The 17848-nt window shown below is 38.9% G+C and overlaps 1 protein-coding gene and 1 non-coding gene across 4 annotated transcripts in view; one reads left to right on the forward strand and one right to left on the reverse strand.

The window, feature by feature from the left end:
• LOC149299924 (fibroblast growth factor 14-like) overlaps positions 1–17848 on the reverse strand; it is a 278072-nt gene that overhangs the window by 153363 nt on the left and 106861 nt on the right. The window lies entirely within an intron of this gene.
• LOC149299925 (small nucleolar RNA SNORA35) lies at positions 17149–17278 on the forward strand. Its single transcript, XR_016272348.1, has one exon. It is a non-coding gene; the product is annotated as a small nucleolar RNA SNORA35 (small nucleolar RNA).

The following is a 17848-nucleotide window of genomic DNA, read 5'->3' on the forward strand; positions in this document are numbered from 1 at the left end:
AGGCACACAGCCCGCTTGGAAGGGTACGAAAGGCACACAGCCCGCTTGGAAGGGTACGAAAGGCACACAGCCCACTTGGAAGGACACAAAGCAGGGAGTCCACTTGGAAGGACACAAAGCAGGGAGTCCACTTGGAAGGACACAAAGCAGGGAACCAGGAACCGTACAGGTGCAGAGCCACAGCAGGAAAGTCCATAGACTTCAATACAAAGGCCCTGACTGAAGGGCAGTGCAGGTTCATAAAGGCAGGGTAATCCAGATAACAAGGCCCAGCTGGATGTAGACTAGGGCTCAACCCAGGTAACAAGGCACACCTGAGTTCTGAGTGCTCCAGAGGGTGGAGAGTGGCCACTAGTGGTTGCAGATGTAAACACCACAGGTATAAAAAACCCATGGTTCAGGCAGCAAAAAATTGGTTCCTGACAATAGGTAACTTTGTGAAGCGGGTTTAGACCAATTATGGAAAATTCCTGCGTGGAACTTATGCCAGAATTTAAAAAAAAGCTTTTAATGGTGAAAAAAAACACTTCACTTAAAATTGTTACATTTGCAGCAAGCTGTAGCTTATCATTGGCAGCTATTTAAGGATGTTTTAACAATGTATGGTCTACTTTAGTAAAAACTACAATGCTTTAAAACTATTTCAATGCTGTTACTTTTCTTACAATTATATTTATATTTTAATTTCTATGTATAAAAAATGGGGGGATTATTTTCTGTAAAATGTAAAATTCAACATATAACATATGCATTGAAACAAATCTATTATTTGGATTCTAGATCTTCAAATTCAACTAAAGAGCTAGGCTTTACAGCTGCTGGTACACAGCATGGTACTCAGTATGACATTTTCATGATGTGCTTAAGGGCATTATTTTAATTTAATTATGATACTTTTTTGAAGGAAGAATAAAAAATAGTGACAATAATAAAAAGCCTAAATAATAGTTTATAATATCACATCAGGACAACAGTATTGCATTACCCATACGAAATATGGTAATTTTAACAATGAATTGTTAAAGTAGTGAGATAACATTTTGAAACTCTCAACAGACTAATTAGTGAATAAATCCCACATACTGTGCGTAAATGGTCATGTTATCATATCAGGAAGTAATGTCTAAATGTGTGGGGGAGGGCTTGCCAAAATTGTCCCAAAACAGTGGTGAAAAAAAGGGGACAACAAACTTGGGTACAGGGACAGGCTAGGGATAAAAACAGGGCCCTGGCACTTGAACTCAAGCAGTTGCTAAGTGATGTAAACGAACTGGAGCAAATGATGGCTGGAGTGTCCCTTTAAATGTACAGTATTCACATATTATAAGTAAAATTAGATACGCAGATGCCCAGAGAATAAAATCTGAGAGATAAAATGTTAAGTATATTCTATAAGTGGAATTTAGAGTATGTTATGGAGACCGACCATAACAGAATATTTTGTGTTAAAGTTCTATTCTATTAACTACATAATTAACCCCACTTTAGCACATTTTATTACTTTTACTTTTCTTGTTTTATTTTAGCAAAATGTTTCATGTAGCTATTGCCTTCATTTTTTAATATTTCTCTCTATATATATATAATTACGTGGCTTATTCTTTTGAATCTTCCTTTTCTAAAGGTTAACTGTTCATGTCCTAGTATGTGTTTGAGTATGTGACACCACCCCTTGATCCCCTATAAACATTATGTAAGCACAATTATTCAAGATCTAATAAATCTTGAGATTACACAATTTTTGTTTAAAGGTGGATTCATGCAGTATTTGTACTACTGAACTCTAACAACTTTTATTTCTTTGTAAATGTGAAAGATTTTTATTTATGGATTTTTTAGAGGCAATCTGCACACCAATTAACAGAATATACAAGAAAATTACTACAAAGATTGTCAATTAAATATTGTATTTCTAAAATAACATGCAAAGCTAAATTATAAGAAGCAACTGAATAAGGCATTTTATTCAGTGAACTGGCTTATGTTCCAAATGATTTTGAACTCTCTGTTGTTGTCAACTTGTCAGCTTCTGTGATTTTATTATGACTGCCTGTTTGAGAGGTCATTTGGGAAGGAAGTATTTTAAAGTAATCCATCACAGTGGGTTAACAGCAGTGAGACATAATAATAATCATATAACTACTGAGAAGTTATTGGCAACACAGTGACATCAATAGCTGAGGTAATTGTTGCAATGGAAAAAGAGACAGATGTGAAAAGTTTCAATAAATAAACGTAAATGTGACAGAGAAAGCACTGGACACATCCCTTGCCTTAACAAATATGTTCTTATTCCTCTTATAGGCACACACTAGCCATATGCACGTAAATGTATCAGAGGAGAGATATGTCAGACCATAGGAGGAGGGGAGAAAAAGGTCCTCAATTGCAGATTTTTCCTTACGTGAGTACCTTTTTAATTTTTAAAGAATGTATATTACAGTACTGATAAAGAATGTTATAGCAAGTTATCATACAATCTGTGGGAGGTTGCACTGCAGCAGTGCGTATTTCCTTCCCTACGTCATTGCTGATTAGGTACTACAGACAGGGGCGTACCTAGAATATTTGGCACCTGGGGCAGATCCTGTATGTGCCCCCCCCCACACACACACTTTAAAACTGCATAGCTTCTATCGTTAGGCAAACATTGACAGTGGTACAGGATAACTGTTATCATTATATACTGAGGCACACACTGATGGTGGTACAGCATAACACCTATCACTATATACTGAGGCAAACATTGACAGGGGGTACAGCATAACACCTATCATATACTGAGGCAGACATTGACGGGGGTACAGCATAACACCGATCACTATATACTGGTGCACACATTGACGGTGGTAGAGCATAATCCCTATCACTATAGATTGAGCCAAACATTGGCAATAATGCAGCATAACCCCTATCACTATATACTAGGACAAACATTGATGTGGTGTAGGCCTACCACTTCAGGGTCTGGCTTAGTATATAGTAGGGAGGCACCGAAATGAAAATTCTGGCACAACACCGAAAACTCTGCATTCATTGACAACAAAAAAATCAATCACAAGCAATCACAATCCTATCATGCCCAGGCATACCCAGATTCCAGCAAGTACTGGCTGAATTAGCATGATAGGAGTGTGATTGCTAACAGAGCTAATTTTAGGATTTGCTCATAATAATAAATTTTTGACTTTTTCACATTTTGCTGGAACTGGGTGGTTCCCTTGACATCACTGCATAATTATTTTTAAATGTTAACACTTTTTTTAAGCTATTTTAATTTTTTCCATTTTGTTTTATTATTTTTAAAATATTTTACTAATCACATTGTGATTAGAAAGCTGGGCTCCATTGATTTGCATGGTTGAATACAGTACCTGTATTCAACCTGCAGAGCCAGTGTTCTCAGGAGGGTCTGGTGAGACCCTCTCCTTTTTAAAGGATCCGCTGCCATCTTCTGAGGGGCAAAACCTCTCCAGTGGCGGTTAATGCCCCGGGGAGGGGCCAGACATGGCCCCTTTTGACGATCTCGGTGTTGCTGAATGCCTTGACATTGAGGCACTACAGCAACACTGTTTAAGCAAACAAACAGATTGTAAATCTCTTTCTAAGTTTGTTTAATGCCATGACGTTTTTGCGTGGCTTGCCTGAGAGATAAATATTCGAGATTCCATCATATTACATTGCCATATATTGTTTAGCCCACCACTGGTGTAAGTACCCTCATTAAGGTGAGTCGTATGTAATCCTAATGTATTGGTTAATCTAATGCGACACAACTCATTGCACCTTTAATCTCGTTTGTACGGTATATGTGGTTTTAAGAAACCATAAAAACACCTTATGAGCCCATATATACCTGATATACTTTGCGGAGCAATTACAGTATGGAAATTGTTACATATATACTCGTGAATGCTCCTACATGTTATGTTACATAAATGATCATTGTAGCAATCTAGCAAAGACATAAAGTTAAATGTAATGTGGTTTTGACTGTACAAACACAGGGACCAGAAGAGTGATGTTTATTTTTTTCTATTTGTACTCATTTATATATGAGTAGAGAGAGTCACAATTCATGCTGACAATTATCTATTGCCTTCTTCAGGGGTTCAAGGAACTAGCATAAACATCCTGTGATGACAGCTCAAGCTGCACTAGGTCTTTGTTCCTTATTTTTTTTTGAAGTTTGAGCCTTTGAATTTCGACATTTGCATACACAATGATTCAATTTGTAATTTCTGAAACACAGCAGTTTTTCCAGGACTCGGGAGGGCTTATGTACAGCACAATACTCTTCTGAACTAAACAACGGCAATAAAGGGATACTGTTAAGCATCTCAGATAACTTCTGAAAACACAACAGTCAGTAATAAAAGAAGATTGCAATTATCTTTGTCATCTTGCTGTGTTCACTCTTCAAGGAAACTCTACACACAGTAACATTAATCATAACGTGACATTCAGTGCACTTGCCTAAATTGCGTAATCCCTTTAACACTCCGGGACAGTGAACGTTTCATCCAGTAGAAAATAAACGTGAACCAAGTGAGGAATGACTATGACACCTCTTCCTTTGGGAGTAATTCCCTCTGGGCATTTGTTACACAGCTAACAGCCTTGTGCAGCTTGTAAAGCCACATTGTTTGAATGAATATGCCTTGGATAACTAAAGTATAAACCTAGGGACTCCTGGAATTGTTCAATACCAGAAACTATACAATATTCCCTGTGCCTATAACCACATCAATAGCATTTCATTTAAGTTTGTGAGGAAATCACTTTTGGGTTTTTTGGTTTTTAAACAGTTATAATGCTGACAATTTACCCCCAGATCAACGTATCTTATTATATATTTTAATGCTCACCTTTATTGAAACCGGGGGGGGGGGGGGGGGGGGTGGGTTGTTGACTACACTGTTGTATCACTGAGATTTCAGTAAGTCCCCCATCACATGTTTTTTTGCAGGTTGGGCTTTTGAGTTCATGGCAATTACATAAATGACTCCCACCATCAAAACACCTGAACACGCTACATGTACACTTAAGAGATTAGTAAATTGAAGCCGGTATATACAAAAGGACCCTAAAGAGTTATCTGTATTAATCAGTTCATATAAAGTACAACACTATATATTTAGGCACTACCAATTTAGTGCCTGCCAAATAAGCACAGGTTCAGCTACTTGGCTAGTTATTGATGAACAAATGACATCTCTGTGAAATAATAGAATTATATAAGTTAACATTATAATTTACCATTCCATAATATTTTAGATTATAAAATGTCATCTTTTTCACAATTTAATTAACTATTTGAATGATCAGAAATTTGCTGCATTTCCATAATCCTAATTTTCCTAGAAACACTGCTTGTTAAAATAAGTTCTATTTTTGTTAAATGTTTGATAACCACATTTTAAAATGTTTTCATGACTTCTTTACTGAGGTGAAACAAAAAATATGAAAAAAGCCCATGATTTTATCTTCCACTCGTATCCACCATCTGATCTTACTCTGAAACCGAACAGCTGCTAAACGTTTGAGACAAAACATGAAACATTCAATTCACTCCAAGACTCCCTAAAGGAATTAAGCTGTTCCGGCATATGTGAGATGCTGCCGCATGCATTCAGTCACTGAAAAACTGAGGTCAAATGGGCTGATAACATTTTCTTTCTAAAAATCAAGTAATCATTTCTATAAGAGTTTGTGTTGTATTAATTATACTCACAATCACAAACATTCTTAATTTAAATTACGGAACACATTAGTAAAAGGACAGATAAATATTGAACATTTAGTAAAAAAAAATAAAAAATTCCTAACGTATATTAACAACAGCCTGCTACACAGGGCTGGACAAAGCTATGTAGAATTATGACAAAAGAATTATGATAAAATAATGGATATCAATCTGGCAAGGGGGATGCTTTGAGTTAAAACTGTTCAAGTCATTACCTAAAGCTTTTTTGTGGGTTTTACTTTAACGATAACAAGGACTTTTGGCACTGTTAACGACAAAATGTGTCAATGTCTGTGCCCTCTTAATGCGCTTTCTATGCATTTACCTTCTGGACAGGACTGGACAATGTGCGTGTTGTGTGCCAAAAGTGTTTTGTGTAGATGCCTGATGATGTCACATATGCCCCAGTTTTTTCTGCCCATAAAGTGTGCGGCCAGGCATATCCACCCACTCAGGGCCGGCCCGACAATGGAGTCGAGTGGGGCAACCGTTCCAGGCCCTTTTTTTTTTAAAGCCGAGAAGAGAGAGAGAGAGGGGCGCCGAGTGGTTTTCGCTTACCAAGTTGTCAGTACCTGCTCGGCGCCCCTCTCTCTCTCCTCTGTGAGCCCTCTAGCTCGGTCTCGGTGCCGGCTTGTAATGTTGAACGCCGGAAGATGACATGATTTCCGGCGCTCAGCATTACAAGCCGGCACCGAGACCGAGCAGGGAGACTCGCCACAGGACTGCTGAAAGGTAAGTACAGGGGGGGGGGAGAAAGGGTAGATAATGGGGGGGCGGCAGGAAGAGGAAGGGTAGATAATGGGGGGCGGCAGGAAGAGGAAGGGTAGATAATGGGGGGGCGGCACTTTAAACTTCGCCCCAGGCGGCATTTTGTCTTGGGCCGGCCCTGCAGCCACTAGCCACATTTGCAGCAGCAAAACCTGTGAGTTTCTGACATTTTTGGCTAAAGGCCCACCAGTTTGGGTCTGGTAACATGACCTATCAAGGTGAAATATGCCAGTCCTTACTTGGCAATCTATATAAGAAATATAACAAAAGTTAGACATCAGTAACAATATCTTAGTAGCTATGGCTAGCTGGCCCAGTTCTTACATACTTCTTAAAATCACAGGCATAATACTCATACCCGGGAAATTCCAGGCTTTGGCTGATGTCGGAGGGCAGGACCGACAACATCAGTGGGCCTTGTCATTTTGGGTAGGACTAGCCCCAATCATCTCACATTTCTAGGAGATGGGAGGAGAGTTGGACGTGTCTAAACACAGATCTCGTGACACAGAGATTTCAGCTTGTGACCCAGAGACCTGGAGAAGCCGCGCTTGCCCTGGAGTCTCCGGGCAAAACATGGAGTTCCCAGGTATGATAATAATGATGACAATTAGAAAGTGAATGTGTATCTATGCAACTGTTATTCTAATCCTTAATACTTAACACAGCCATGATTTCAGGACTTGTGACTAACATTTACAAATGTGTTGTTTACATGAAGTCAGGTAGAAAGGTCAGATCCAACTATCTTTCAGTCCAAGAGCCACTGCCAAAATATAAAGTACTTCTCGCAAGTTGTGTGTGCTGCATAATGAAACTTTAGTTTTTTGTATGCCATGTGGTATGCCTTTAACGCATATCGATGAAATTATAGCTTTAGAATTCTCTGCAGTATGTATTGTAAACCTTTTCATAAACCTGTATGTACAGTACAAGGTGCACAATATTATTGAGCAATTTACTTAACTACAGCTCTGATGTTATAACACATTTGTTCTCACAGGAAAGATTATCAAAAAATATACTGGTATTTACAGAAAAAATGGTAATGGCTGAGCTGCTTTATGAAACATTAAAAATCCTTCTGAAGGCTCTACAAAAAAAATGAAATAAAAACATTGCCTGTAAAATGTCATATGAGTGCGGAGAGGCTTTTTTTCAGATGCCAAGATGTCAACCCTAACTTGGTAGCGCTGCTTAAAATAATTTTTTTAAAATAAAATGTAAAAATAAAATGTAAGTAAATGCACAAAACAACGAAATGCCATATCATCGCACATGTCACATAAACATGAACATTCATGCTACTGGCCTTTAGGGTATACGTGGCTCAAGCATTTTTTATGTATACTACCCTGATGGGAACTTCCAACAGTATATTGAACTTCAAACAAATTGTTAAGAAACTACTGCAAATAAAGACTACATGATTAGAGGTGTAACAACAATAAAAAATAACCCAGCAATCAATCCAAAAATCAATATATCTACGATTATTGGACAGTCTGGACAACCAGGGTCCATGCACATTAAAGAAACTATTAAGAGGGAAAACAATAAAATTATTTTGTATTGGTTACAGAACTCTAACACATAGGCTGTTGTCTTACTTATATTATCTTACTGAAGTGTAAATTAAACCTCTACTTATACTATCATTAGGACATCAATTATTCAATAGGCTTTAAAAAAAGTTTTGGGATTTTTTGTTGTATAGTTGGTTTTAATGTAAAAAAAACCCACTAAATTGTTAGACCCATTAGGGTAAAAAGAATGGAATTATGCTTACATAGCATTTGTATTTCATTATGATATTCACAAGATTATTAAAATTATATGTGAGTAAATTTATTTTCTACTGTTTTGGCCTGATTATAGGCCACACTTTCCCCCCCAATTTAAGTCTTTAAAGTAGGGGTGCGGCCTATAATTGGGGTTTAGCTCAGGGATGCGCAATTCGTAACGCCCGACTCCCGGGACATGGAGTTCCAGGTGCCGGGCAGGTGTTTTGTTTTTTTCATTTACCCCCCCCTGTATCCTCCTGTCTGGCGGCTGGTTGACATCAACGCGAAGTGTGTTGACATCCTCCGCCGCTGCTGCTAGGATGGAGCGTTGGCGTGACATGACTTTCTGGTGCTCTGTCATAAAAGCCCCGGCGGAAGTGCCGGACAGCAGCAGATGTTGTCTACGGGCATATGTCGACCGGCTGCTCTCACTAGCCACCAGGGAGTCTGGAGCACGGGGTGCAAGTCTAGGGGGGCAGAGTGGCATATCAGGAGGGCACAATGGCTTTTGGTTTTCAAAATTTCTGTTTGTATATAACATATGGTGTCAAAAGCAGGACTAACTACATAATAGATACCAAACATGTTAATTAAATGAAATACTGTTTTACCATTCCACTAATGTATATTTTTTCTTTAAAAATATTTCTTACTTTAAAATAGCACAAAGCTATAAGGGTGCGGCCTATAATTGGGCTAATATGGTATTAAGGGTAGACCAGGCAAAAAAAACTACAGGTCACTGAAAATGTACATTGCACACTAAAGGAAACTCTCACAGAAACAACCTTGCTTCCACATCTGAGACTCCAGCTGCTTTTATGAATCAGGTGTTGTTGCGTACAGTTCACGTGACAGCTCATGACATCAAGACATACATGACATCTCAAGACACTTCACACTTGTCAATACTTCTAAGAAAGAGTATGAAAAACCGCTTGCCATTTTTTTTTTTTTTTGGTCCAGCTTTTTTCCAGAGATCTACATGTACCTGGCCCACAGATTGTAAACTCTTTTGAGCAGGGCCCTCCTGACCTGTTGTCTCTGTAAGTCAAATTGTTATGTTACATACTACTTGTTATGTTCTGTCTACCCATTGTACAGCGCTACGAAATTTGATGGCGCTATATAAAACAATAAACAATAATAATAATATGGCCAGGGTTTTACATTCTCAGGAGAAAAGAAATGTACGTGTAGGCATCAATTAAGAAATCTATTAATTCATCATTTGGATTCACAGCTTGTTTTTGTGTAGAAAAAATAAATATTATGAAAAATCTGTGTATGACTTACAAAGGTCTATCCTCTTACAAGGGTTCCGTGTATCATTACAGGGCCCTAAACATTTGTAACACAGTCAACACTTTAGTGGCTCCTACACTGGAGGATGTTCATTGAAATGGTACCATTTACCATCATGGATGATCATGACTAGAAATATTTGTTCAAGAATACCTTTGTACTTTTATTACTGTTATCTGAAGAATACTTTGGCATCATGGCAGACATTATCCAAAAGAGAGATTACATCAAGTCTATAAATCGCATGCAATAAATCAGACTCTAAAGTGGTATAATAAATACACTATGAGGTAGTGATCTATTAGAGGATAATAAACAATTCAAACAGTATGATAAATACTGTTGGCTGGCTCGGTGTCCAAAAGGCGTAGATTTCCCAAATTTAACAGTGAGTGTATAGGAAGGCAAATGTCATTCTCTGCCCCCAACCTGCCTGCAGGGACACCTGTTCAGTATGTGTCTGGTCCAGTTATTTTTATGGTTATGTAACATAACCTTTTTCAAGGTTAAATATGTCTCCCTCATTATATTTTAATGTGGCCCAGTAAACTAATTTAAAATACTTAATCTAATCTGTAATGCTTTGATAAGAGACTTACAGGGGGTGCTTCACAAAAATAATTACCCATTGATTTTCCCTGATTTAGGACTAGGGTTTTTCACACCATGGTGACCTGAGTGCACTAAGTGCATATAATATTATAAAGATTTGAGAAAGAAAAAAACACATTTTTTAAACTTTCTTAAGATTTCTTCTATGACTACGTGAACCCTTACACCCTTACAATTTACTACTTACTACTTGGGTATTAGTGAAGGATTTTTATCTTGAAATGTCAAATGAGGGGGAGGAGTTTCTTTTTTCCATTTGTAATCCCTTTTTTCCCTTTTAATTTTGTTTTCAATGGAGATGGCTTTGGCTGTCTTATAGACCACAGGGTCCTCTCAAATAAGTAGACTGTTTGCCTTATGATGGCATGGTGACTTCACTAGGGTCTTTGTATTTATTTATCCTTAAATTGTATTGCCTTGTTTTTTTAACTACTTTTTAAAATACATATTACTTATTTTCTTTTTTGAAGCAAGATTTTATCTTTCTTTGATCCTCACTTTAGCTGATCACAGTGATCAGGATGCAGAGTATTCTAGCCCTTAATTCACCTGCAATCATACAATGGGTGAACTAGGGGAAGAAGTAGCATCTGGAAGGTCCTTCTGGGAGCTCTTGATTTCTTAACTGCTTCTGTCAGTGTTGGTACTCAGCACTGACATGGGAGTTCAGGCATTCACTATGTACGGAAGTGTAACATGTACTTGTGCCAAACGCCATTTAATTTAGTTTGCTAGCACAGAGCCAGTGATGCTGGTTCTTGCTGATGGAGACTGCTGGGAATCATGAGACATTATGATGTTTATAAATGGGGGGGGGGGAATATATAAAAAATATCTAGGATCTACTATTACATCCTAAAAAGGACCCAACCGGCCTTCTGGCAAACTGGAGTTATAGTTGTGCCAGTGCCAGATGGCGCAGACTACTTACCGTGACATGTGGCAGATGTGGTCTTTTAATGTGCGATCAGATAGTTTGATAGGTAGGTTGGTAAAACCATATCTAAAAAAAAAGCTAAAACTACTGCAATGCATAATTAGACAGCATTTAATTATTCCTTAATTTGGGGGACTACTAACTTCCCATCTGGCCAGCCATGTTGTCTAGAAAGCAGATAAATGTCCTAAAATTAGACAGATAGACAGATGGCTAATTCTTAAAAATTCAGAAAAAAAATCTTAATATTTTGGTTTTGTACATATGATGTATGATGAAAATTACAAGATTTAGTTATCTTCATGTATATGTGTGATTAAGATGCCTAGTGAAATTTGAGGTGAGAAAAAATTAAGATGACGAATGGTACAGACCATCAAGTTGTACTAACGGCAGTACTAACTGTTGCTATTACATGCAAGAATCAGGTTGGCCACATTACGAGATATCTGAATTCAGCAAAAGACAACCTATATTATTGTCACAAAAAGGTTTTTCAATAATAATTACATTAACGTCAATTTTCTTTAACATAGTTAATAAGACACCGTTATGAGACTCATATGAAAAGCTGCCCTGGTTAAACCAAGAAAAAGTCCTACGGTATTTATTTTTCATAAACATCACATATTAGATCATATGTCAACACATACACACCTTTTGAGTGCCAGAGGCACAGAACGAGATTGTTTTTTCTACATTCTCCCTTCAATCCTTTGAGAGGTGGTGGTAAAAGCACAACTTTTTTTTTTTTTATAGATCTGCATGAACGATCTCCATGTTTGCCCTGGAGCCGTACTTAATTTCCATGTACAGTTATCTATCTCTTTTGAAGCAAACTTGCGATTACCCTCATGTGTACCATCTAATTATAGTTCAGGCATATACGGTTGCTGCCATGGTAACCTTTTACACATTGCTAGTTTACGCTGAGCATCGTGCTGTCATACACAGTGTGCACATGGCTAATTCTGCATGACCAATCTATGACTTGATGCATGAGCTCCCGGGAGGTGCCGTGCAGGAGAATGCCAGAGTGTGAGAGAATATGCACTCTGCTAAAGATACAGCCCATTTGTTGTTATGCCTTAAATCATCCTATTTCACACACATCCAGGTTTAAGTGTTGAGGTATTGGGAGAAATCCGTTTTAACCACTTAATGACCAGGGCTATTTTACTCGACAGGACCAGATATTTTTTCTTGGTTTTTTTGCCATGTCTTTCTTCAAATGTTATTTCTCTTTCTCATTTAGTGTATGCCCACACACCAAAAAAAAATCGATGGATTTTTTAAACCATATTCATATAAGACATTATTACTAATGTTTACCTTAAAAGTAACATATTTGTTAACCCCTACCTAACCCTAATTCCCCACTAACTACTCAATATACACTACAAATTACATATAAATGTTAACCCCTTACGGTCAGGTAAAAAAATAAATATATATTACACACTCACATATATATATATATATATATATATATATATATATATATATATATTAACCAGGGTCTTGGGACCCAGGAAATTACTTTTTCTTAGTGTTCTCGCTCCTGCTTAAATCACAGTGAAAAGGAAGGAGAACAGCATTAACCCTGGAATATCTGGACACATTACAGGCAGTAATGTGGAATCTTACAAAATTAAAAGAACAATAGGTAAAAGTGTACATGCGCTACAACACTCTGTGGGAATCCTACTCTCCCACACTTCAACAAGATAAAAGACAGGTATTGGTGGTGCAACCCACCAACAGTGAGCGCAGGGTTATGTAGAATAAATGACAAAAAAAGGATAATAGTGCACTCCGAATTTTTGTAAAAAAATGTATAAAAAAACCTCACATTCTGATGAGTCAGACAAAGGCTGACTCAAATCATCAATGCCTGGTGTGATTAGGGATCACACACCCAACTGTACTTGAATGGAGATATCTACAAATGGATAAAATCACATAGAGCAGTATTGCAACACATCAGAAATGGAACAGGAAAAAGGTGGCTACAGTTAGCGTCTCACCTTGCCTAAAGCGTGTAACCTGGCTTCAGGGATAAAGAACACGGTACTGACTTAGGGCAGTACTCCCCCTTTAAGGTGATGGACAGCAGAGTGGATCCAGCAGAGTGTATGGAGTATATGTATATAAATATAATATAAAAAGTGATGTAAAATGTAGAATAAATACTTTAGTACATAAATTGCAACACTATCTTAAAATATACACTTATATCTTAAGTGTCTCTGTGAATCCTCCGATACGCGTTTCGCCCGTGGGCTTGCTCAAGTCGGTTTTCATGTGGAATCTCACCTGGAGTATGATCTACAGTTATTGCAATAAAATTAAAAGTGGAGAAGCAACATTAATTGCTAGGCAAAAGGGAGTGCTCTTACTGTGTAAGAGGCACTTTGTGATTATCTTCATATTCATTCAAGAACATTTTTGTTCCTGAGTATGTGCTAAACAATTAGAATAATCAACAGATAGTTTTATTAATGGTGGCAATCATTGCTAATTCTGGACCGGAATCATCCTAGAAGGTCCTTATTAGTCATATTCTTACAATTCATTAAGCCAGCAAACTTGTTATTTGTTTTGTGCCACAGATGCATTAACATTACAACCTTCAGAGCATTTACACTGCTTTACCACATCGACACTGGCTGACATTATTTTTTGTACCCTTTGTGACTGTGGCTGTTTAAACAGTTCTGTGGTGCTCTTGTTTAGCTGTAATTTTCATCTTTCTCATGTACCCATACAAGTTACAGTGGATATAAAAAGTCTACACACCCCTATTAAAATGCCAGGTTCTTGTGATGTTAAAGAATGAGGCAAAGATAAATAATGTCACAACTTTTTCCACCTTTAATGTGACCTATAACGTGAACAATTCAATTGCAAAACAAAATGAAAACTTTGAGGGGAAAAAATAAATAAAAACAATCTCACAATAACCTAGTTGCATATCTGGGGCTGTGGCTGTGTTCATAATTCAAACTAATCACATTCAAACTCATTTTAAATAGAAGTCATTACACACCTGCCAAAATTATGAACAGTTCCAAATACCAGGCAATTTTGGCACAAAACTTCCAGGCGTTCGTTAGGAAGCTGAAGAGGAAATTCACCTTTCAGCACGACAACGACCCAAAGCACACATCCAAATCCACAAAAGCATGGCTTCACCAGAAGAAGATTAACGTTTTGGAATGGCCCAGCTAGAGCCCAGACCTGAATCCAATTGAACATCTGTGGTGTGATCTGAAGAGGGCTGTGCATAGGAGATCAGGGCCGCCCTTAGGGGTGTGCATGCACAGGGCGCCATGGCAACAGGGGCGCCTGCCCAGGACTTAACCCCTTGATGACAATTGCCGGTCCGGGCACGTCACGGAAAAACATGTCGTTAACGACAAATGATGTGCCAGGACCGTCATTTGTTAAAACAGGTGAAAAAAATCGATCCGTGATCGATTTTTTTCACTCAAACGGTGTTGCTCTAATGCCTCGACATCGAGGCATTGAGCAACACCAAAAAAAACATTCTGCCCCCCCCACGATCGCTCCTAGGGGCGAATAAAAAAGCATGTTTGAAAGACTGCACGTCTTTCAAACATAGCGGCGCCCGCCGCCGAAAAAACGGGTTTAGGAAGCGATCGCGAGTCGCTTCCTTTGCTTAGCATCTTTGCAACACCTGTTTAGCAAAGGAAGCGACTCGCGATCGCTTCCTAAATGCTTACTTACCTTCCCGGTACCGGCGTCTTCGAAACACACGCGGTGTTTCAAGATGGCGGCGCCCATCAAGCCGGGGGGCGGAGCCTGCTGTCATCATCGGGGGGGGGTGTTGCTGGATGTCATGGACTTCCAGTGAATAACACCCCTAGTGGTCAGATCACTCATAAGAGTGATCATGATTTGATAAATCAAAGGCAATGTTTTCTAAACATTGCCTTTGACCAGTATTGGATCTGCCTCCCTCCTTCACTTGCTTCTAGTGAGGGAGAGAGACAGATCGGTCGGTGTGTGACAGGTATTCTGAATAAAATAAAATATATATATTGATCCAAAGGCTCTTATAAGAGCCACCCATTCAATATTAACCCCTTCATTGCCATTGATCACTGCATAAACAGTGATCTTGCATAGTGGCAATTGTTTTTGGGGTTCTTTTTTTTTTACATTTTTTTTTTCTTTTTTGCGGTTTTTTTTATTTTTATTAGAGCCATTAACCCTTTCCTTCCCCAATATTTTTGCTGCAATTGTAACCATGCAGCGCAGGTATACGGCTGAGGAGGCGTATGCCGTTTTGGCCACAGATTCTGAGGCCACTGATACAGCGTCAGATTTTGACGTTGGTCAGTTCACAGATACATCTAGTGATGTATCTGTGGCTGTTAGGAGGCCTGGGCATGGGCATGGGTAGCGCCTAACAAGTACAAGCCAGCTATCCCTCCTTTTTCTGGAATTCCTGGCATCAATATTGATGTTACAGGATTCACTCCACTGCAATTTGTGCAGGTTTTTTTGGGAGATGATGTCTTGGGAGACATTGTCACACAAACTAACCTTTATGCCCAGCAGCACCGTGCTGCTAGCCCTAATTCTTTTTGGGCAAAACAGCCATGGACTCCCATTGATGTGCCAGAATTTCTTAAATTCTGGGCACTCACAATGTTAATGGGCATTATAAAAAAGCCCTCCATCCGCTCCTACTGGAGCACCAGGCCCATCCTTAGTACCCCCATTTATGCCCAGACTATAACTAGGCAAAGGTATGAAATGATTCTTCATTTCATGCATTTTAATGACAACAGCCTGTGCCCCCCTAAGAAGCACCCCCAGTTTGATAGGCTCTACAAAATCCGCCCCCTGATTAGCCATCTCGCTGCCAGGTTTCCAGAGGTTTATACACCTGGAAAGAATATCTGCGTGGATGAATCCCTGATGAAATATAAAGGAAGGCTGGGATTCAAGCAGTATATTCCTTCCAAGCACTCTAGGTATGGAGTGAAGGTGTATAAGCTCTGCGAGAGCGAGACAGGGTATACTCATGCCTTCCGGGTATACGAGGGTAAGGATAGCTACCTTGACCCTCCAGGTTGCCCAGAACATCTGGGCACCAGTGCCAAGATTGTTTGGGACCTAATATTCCCCCTTATGAACAAAGGCTACCACTTGTATGTAGATAACTTCTATACAAGCGTCCCTTTGTTCAAGCTGCTGTATTGTTTCGATACAGTAGCTTGCGGTACTATAAAAAAGAACCGCACGAACCCGGCTAGGAAAGGGGGAGACCTCAGCTCTACGTCAAGAGGAGCTTTTGGCATTGAAGTTCAGGGACAGAAAAGAGGTGTGCATGCTCACCACCATCCACGATGAGAGAACCGTGGAGGTTTCTGTCCGTGGCAGAGCTGGGGTCACTACAAAGCCAGTGTGCATCAGGGCCTATAAAAAGAACATGGGTGGAGTTGATCTGTCAGATCAACTCCTACAGCCTTACCTCATTATGAGGAAGACAAAGGCCTGGTACAAGAAGGTTGCAATTTACCTAATGCAAATTGCAACCTATAACGCTTTTTTGTTACACAAAAAAGCAGACACTGGGCTGAAACTGTCTTTTTTGCAGTTTCAGCTCCAAGTAATGCACCGTGATGCACCTGGTCCCCAAGTGGTGATGGGAACCAGCAGAATTGGGGCTACCCATTTTATTTTTAAAATCCCCCCCTACAGCAAAGAAGCAGAATCCCCAAAAGAGATGCAGGGTATGCTACAGCAGGGGGCAAAGAAAGGACACCACATTTTACTGTCCAGATTGCCCTGGAAAACCTGCACTCTGTGTCGGTGACTGCTTCAAGTTGTATCACACAGTTTCCCATTTTTAATTTTTTTTTTGTTCCTGCTCCATTTTTGTATTTTTTTTTTTTACATTTTTTGTTACATTTACTGTTTTTTAGCTTTTATTTGCTCCACCATTTTTTAAGCGTTTTTATTTGCACTGTCAAGTGAACCCTGTGTCCATTCCGTGGCATTAGGGACCGCTTAAGGTGCTAGATCAAATCCCTTCTTGGAGATAGGCCAGGCTTTCTTGTAACCTGTCCCTACTGATAGTTGGGTACAATCATTTTTCTTTACCCAGATGTAAAACTTCCTAGTTGAAAAACTGAATTGCTCATGTGGCCCTTTTGCCCCCAAACAATCTGACAAACCCATGCATGTGGGGTATCAATGTACTCAGGAGATGTTGCTGAACACATATCGGGGTGTTGTGGGACAGTGACATATACCAGGAGCTGTAATTTCACACCTGAAGTACAAAGTGTGTGAAAAAAACACCAAAAACAATTACTATCACAAACTTTGACAAAGGTTGGTGGTAGAATTCGTGCATGGAAAGGGTTAAACTATCAGCATCTAAAATACCCTGGGGTGTCTAGTTTTCAAAAATATATTGGTTTGGTGGGGTAAATTTAATTTGCTGGCTTCAAAGATGCCCCAAATACCACATGGAGACAAAATTACCAGATTCAGAGAAAAATGGTTTTGAATTAGCAAAACGCTACTTGTACTTATTGCCCCATAACGTGTAGAAGAAAGCAAAAAAACATAAAAACATTGGGTATTTTTAAACTCGGGACAAATAGTAGAATCTATTTAGCGGGTTTTTTCAGCAGTTTTTTTATAATGAATAAA

Source organism: Sceloporus occidentalis, unplaced genomic scaffold, assembly GCF_023333645.1.
Source record: "Sceloporus occidentalis isolate IW3139 unplaced genomic scaffold, rSceOcc1.0.p SCAF_27, whole genome shotgun sequence".
Taxonomy (NCBI): domain Eukaryota; kingdom Metazoa; phylum Chordata; class Lepidosauria; order Squamata; family Phrynosomatidae; genus Sceloporus; species Sceloporus occidentalis.